This window comes from Schistocerca gregaria, unplaced genomic scaffold (genome assembly GCF_023897955.1).
Source record: "Schistocerca gregaria isolate iqSchGreg1 unplaced genomic scaffold, iqSchGreg1.2 ptg000492l, whole genome shotgun sequence".
NCBI classification, from domain to species: Eukaryota; Metazoa; Arthropoda; class Insecta; order Orthoptera; family Acrididae; genus Schistocerca; species Schistocerca gregaria.
In genome coordinates, this window is record NW_026061899.1 from 1,346,724 (window position 1) to 1,353,188 (window position 6,465).

Below are 6,465 nucleotides of genomic sequence, written 5' to 3' on the forward strand. Positions count from 1 at the left end.
AAAGTGAATAGTGTTCATACGTAGTAAAAACCTGAGAAATCCGTCCGTTTTCGTCATTTGTTATCGAATCGACTTAAAGCCAGATCGTCACATTGGCCGCAGTTCTGTCTTAAACGGTTACATTTATCGTCTGCAAAGCTATGTCGCGTGCTGCGGTATGCGGAGACACTAAAAGCACCATAGTAGAACACAGATGAAGCTTCTAAGTTTATGTAATAGCCAGTATGGAGTAGTACAATTCAAGTTTTTGTTATCGATTATTGACTTTTTACCCATCTTTGGTGCCTTGGACACGACCTATGAACTTACGATATTGCATGAAAGGAGGACTAGCAGTCGCGATGCACGGGATAATGTGAAAAGTGTTCATATGTAGTAATAGCTGAGAAATCCGTCCGTATTCGTCATTTGTTATCAAATCGATTAAAGCCAGATCGTCACATTGGCCGCTCTTCTCTCTGAAACGGTTGTACTTATCGTCTGCAAAGCTATGTCGCGTGCTGCGGTATGCGGAGACACAAAAAGCACCACAGTAGAACACAGATGAGGCTTCTAAGTTGATGTAATAGCCAGTAAGAAGTTGGACAATACAAGTCTTAGTTATCGATTATTGACTTTTTAACTGGCTTTGGTGCCCTGGACATGAGCTAGGAACTTAACATTTTGCATGAAAGGAGGACTAGTAGACGAGTTGCACGGGAGAATGTGAAAAGTGTTCATATGTAGTGATACCTGGGAAATCCTTCCGTATTCGTCATTTGTTATCGAATCGACTTAAAGCCAGATCATCACATTGGCCGCTCTTCTCTCTGAAACGGATGTACTTATCGTCTGCAAAGTTATGTTGCGTTCTGCGGTATGCGGAGACACTAAAAGCACCATAGTAGAACACAGATGATGCTTCTAAGTTGTTGTAATAGCCAGTAAGAAGTAGTACAATTCAAGTTTTAGGTATCGATTATTGACTTTTTAGCTGGCTTTGGTGCCTTGGACATGAGCTAGGACCTTAAGATTCTGCAAGAAGGGTGGACTTGCAGCCGAGTTACACGGGAGAACGTGAAAAGTGTTCATATGTAGAAAAAACCTGAGAAATCCGAACGTTTTCGTCATTTGTTATCGAATCGACTTAAAGCCAGATCGTCACATTGGCCGCTTTTATCTCTGAAACGGTTACATTTATCGTCTGCAAAGCTATGTCACGTGCTGCGGTATGTGGAGACACTAAAAGCACCATAGTAGAACACAGATGAAGCTTCTGAGTTGATGTAATAGCCAGTAAGAAGTAGTACAATTCAAGTTTTAGTTACCGATTATTGACTTTTTAACTGCCTTTGGTGATTTGGACATGAGCTAGGACCGTAACATTTTGCATGAAAGGGTGGCTAGCAGCCGAGTATCACGGGAGAATGTGAAAAGTGTTCATCTGTAGTAAAAACCTGAGAAATCCGTCGGTTTTCGTCATTTGTTATCGAATCGACATAAAGCCAGATCGCCACATAGGCCGCTCTTCTCTCTGAAACGGTTGTACTTATCGTCTGCAAAGCTATGTCGCGTGCTGCGGTATGCGGAGACACAAAAAGCACCATAGTAGAACACAGATGAAGCTTCTAAGCTGATGTAAAAGCCAGTAAGGAGTAGTACAATTCTAGTTTTAGGTATCGATTATTAACTTTTTACCCTTCTTTGGTGCTTTGAACAGGAGCTAGGAACTTACGATTTTGTATGAAAGGAGGACTAGCAGTAGCGTTGCACTGAAGAATGTGAAAAGTGTTCATATGTAGTAAAAACCTGAGAAATCCGTTCGTTTTCGTCATTTGTTATCGAATAGACTTAAAGCCAGATCGTCACATTGACCGCAGTTCTGTCTGAAACGGTTACATTTATCGTCTGCAAAGCTATGTCGCGTGCTGCGGTATGTAGAGACACTAAAAGCACCATAGTAGAACACAGATGAAGCTTCTAAGTTGATGTAATAGCCAGTAAGAAGTAGAACAATTCAAGTTTTAGTTATCGATTATTGACTTTTTAACTGCCTTTGGTGCCTTGGACATGAGCTAGGACCGTAACATTTTGCTTGAAAGGAGGACTAGCAGCCGAGTAGCACGGGAGAATGTGAAAAGTTTACATCTGTAGTAAAAACCTGAGAAATCCGTCCGTTTTCGTCATTTGTTATCTAATCGACTTGAGGCCAGTTCGTCACATTGGCCTCTCTTCTCTCTGAAACGGTTGTACTTATCGTCTGCAAAACTATGTCGCGTGCTGCGGTATGCGGAGACACTAAAAGCACCATATTAGAACACAGATGAAGCTTCTAAGTTGATGTAATAGCCAGTAAGGAGTAGTACAATTCAAGTTTTAGGTATCGAATATTGACTTTTTAGCTGGCTTTGGCGCCTTGTACATGAGCTAGGACCTTAAGATTCTGCATGAAAGGAGGACTAGCAGCCGAGTAGCACGGGAGGATGCGAAAAGTGTTCATATGTAGTAAAAACCTGAGAAATCCGTCCGTTTTCGTAATTTATTATCGAATCGACTTAAAGCAGTGCGTCACATTGGCCGCTCTTCTCTCTGAAACGGTTGTACTTATCGTCTGCAAAGCTATGTCGCGTGCTGCGGTATGCGGAGACACTAAAAGCACCATAGTAGAACACAGATGAAGTTACTAAGTTGATGTAATAACCAGTAAGGAGTAGTACAATTCAAGTTTTAGGTATCGAATATTGACTTTTTAGCTGGCTTTGGCGCCTTGGACATGAGCTAGGACCTTAAGATTCTGCATGGAAGGAGGACTAGCAGCCGCGTTGCACGGGACTATGTGACAAGTGTTCATATGTAGTAAAAACCTGAGAAATCCGTCCATTTTCGTCATTTGTTATCGGATCGACTTAAAGCAAGGTTGTTACATTGGCCGCTCTTCTCTCTGAGACGGTTACATTTATCTTCTGCAAAGCTATGTCGCGTGCTGCGGTATGCGGAGACACTAAAAGCACCATAGTAGAACACAGAAGAAACTTCTAAGTTGATGTAATAGCCAGTAAGAATTAGTACAATTCACGGTTTAGTTATCGATTATTGACTTTTTAGCCGGCTTTGTTGCCTTGGACATGAGCGAGAACCTTAAGATTTTGCATGAAAGGAGAACTAGCAGCTGCGTTGCACGCGAAAATGTGAAAAGTGTTCATATGTAAATAAAACATGAGAAATTCGCTAGTTTTCGTCATTTGTTATCAAATCGACTTTAAGCCAGATCGTCTCATTGGCCGCTCATCACTCTTAAACGGTGACATATAACGTCTGCAAAGCTATGTCGCGTGCTGCGGTATGCGGAGACACTAAAAGCACCATAGTAGAACATAGAAGAAGCTTCTAAGATGATGTAATAGCCAGTAAGAAACAGTACAATTCAAGTTTTGTTATCGATTATTGAACTTTTACCCTACTTTGGTGCCTTGGACATGAGCTAGGACCTTTAGATTTTGCTTGAAAGGAAGACTAGCAGCCGCGTTGCACGGGAGAATGTGAAAAGTGTTCATATATAGCAAAAACCTGAGAAATCCGTCCGTTTTCTTTATTTGTTATCGATTCGACTTAAAGCAAGTTTGTTACATTGGCCGCTCTTCTCTCTGGAACGGTTACATTTATCTTCTGCAAATTATGTCGCGTTCTGCCATATGCGGAGACACTAAAAGCACCATAGTGGAACACAGAAGAAGCATCTAAGTTGATGTAATAGCCAGTAAGAAACAGTACAATTCAAGTTTTGTTATCGATTATTGAACTTTTACCCTACTTTGGTGCCTTGGACATGACCTAGGACCTTAAGATTTTGCTTGAAAGGAAGACTAGCAGCCGCGTTGCACGGGAGAATGTGAAAAGTGTTCATATGTAGCAAAAACATGAGAAATCAGTCCGTTTTCGTCATTTGTTATCCAATCGACTTAAAGTCAGATCGTCTCATTGGCCGCTCATCACTCTTAAACGGTGACATATAACGTCTGCAAAGCTATGTCGCGTGCTGCGGTATGCGGAGACACTAAAAGCACCATAGTAGAACACAGAAGAAGCTTCTAAGTGTATGTAATACCCAGTAACAAGTAGTACAATTAACGTTTCAACTATCGATTATTGCCTTTTGAGCCGGCTTTGGTGCCTTGGACATGAGCGAGGACCTTAAAATTTTGCATAAATGGAGAACTAGAAGCCGCGTTGCTCGGCAGAATGTGAAACGTATTCATATGTAGTAAAAACCTGAGAAATCCGTCCGTTTTCGTCATGTGTTATCGAATCGAATTAAAGCAAGGAGGTTACATTGGCCGCTATTCTCTCTGAAACGGTTACATTTATCGTCTGCAAAGCTATGTCGCGTGCTGCGGTATGCGGAGACACTAAAAGCAACATAGTAGGACACAGAAGAAACTTCTAAGTTGATGTAATAGCCAGTAAGAAACAGTACAATTCAAGTTTTGTTATCGATTATTGAACTTTTACCCTACTTTGGTGCCTTGTACATGAGCTAGGACCTTTAGATTTTGCTTGAAAGGAAGACTATCAGCCGCGTAGCACGGGAGAATATGAAAAGTGTTCATATATAGCAAAAACCTGAGAAATCCGTCCGTTTTCTTTATTTGTTATCGATTCGACTTAAAGCAAGGTTGTTACATTGGCCGCTCTTCTCTCTGAAACGGTTACATTTATCTTCTGCAACGCTATGTCGCGTTCTGCCATATGCGGAGACACTAAAAGCACCATAGTTGAACACAGAAGAAGCATCTAAGTTGATATAATAGCCATTAAGAAACAGTACACTTCAAGTTTTGTTATCGATTATTGAACTTTTACCCTACTTTGGTGCCTTGGACATGAGCTAGGACCTTAAGATTTTGCTTGAAAGGAAGACTAGCAGCCGCGTTGCACGGGAGAATGTGAAAAGTGTTCATATGTAGCAAAAACATGAGAAATCAGTCCGTTTTCGTCATTTGTTATCCAATCGACTTAATGTCAGATCGTCTCATTGGCCGCTAATCACTCTTAAACGGTGACGTATATCGTCTGCAAAGCTATGTCGCGTTCTGCGGTATGCGGAGACACTAAAAGCACCATAGTAGAACACAGACGAAGCTTCCAAGTTGATGTAATAGCCAGTAAGAAGCAGTACCAATCAAGTTTCTGTTTTCAATTATTGCCTTTATAGCCGGTTTTGGTGACTTGGACATGAGCTAGTACCTTAAGATTTTGCATAAAAGGAGGACCAGCAGCCGCGTTGTTCGGGACAATGTGAAACGTATTCATACGTAGTAAAAACCTGAGAAATCCGTCCGTTTTCGTCATTTGTTATCGAATCGACTTAAAGCCAGATCGTCACATTGCCGCTCTTCCCTCTGAAATGGTTGTACTTATCGTCTCCAAAGCTATGTCGCGGGCTTCGGTATGTGGAGACACTAAAAGCACCATAGTAGAACACATATTAAGCTTCTAAGTTGATGTAATAGCACGTAAGAAGTAGTACAATTCAAGTTTTAGTTATCGATTATTGACTTTTTAACTGGCATTGGTGCCTTGGACATGAGCTAGGAACTTAACATTTTGCATGAAAGGGGGACTAGCAGCCGAGTTGCACGGGAGAATGTGAAAAGTGTTCATATGTATTAAAAACCTGAGAAATCCGTCCGTTTTCGTCATTTCTTATCGAATCGACTTAAAGCCAGATCGTCACATTGGCCGCTCTTCTCTCTGAAACGGTTGTACTTATCGTCTGCAAAGCTATGTCGCGTGCTGCGGTATGCGGAGACACAAAAAGCACCACAGTAGAACACAGATGAAGCTTCTAACTTGATGTAATAGCCAGTAAGAAGTAGTACAATTCATGTTTTAGTTATCGATTATTGACTTTTTAACTGGCATTGGTGCCTTGGACATGAGCTAGGAACTTAACATTTTGCATGAAAGGACGACTAGCAGCCGAGTAGCACGGGAGAATGTGAAAAGTGTTCATCTGTAGTAAAAACCTGAGAAATCCGTACGTTTTCGTCATTTCTTATCGAATCGACTTAAAGCCAGATCGTCACATAAGCCGCAGTTCTGTCTGAAACGGTTACATTTATCGTCTGCAAAGCTATGTCGCGTGCTGCGGTACACAGAGACACTAAAAGCACCATAGTGGAACACAGATGAAGCTTCTAAGTTAATGTAATAGCAAGGAAGAAGTAGTAAAATTCGAGTTTTAGGTATCGATTATTGATATTTTAGCTGGCTTTGGTGCCTTGGACATGATCTAGGACCTTAAGATTCTGTTTGAAGGGAGGACTAGCAGCCGAGTTGCACGTTAGTATGTGGAAAGTGTTCATATGTAGTGAAAACCTGAGAAATCCGTCCGTTTTCGTCATCTGTTATCGAATCGACTTAAAGCCAGATCGTAAGATTTTTTGCTCTTCTCTCTGAAACGGTTGTACTTATCGTCTGCAAAGC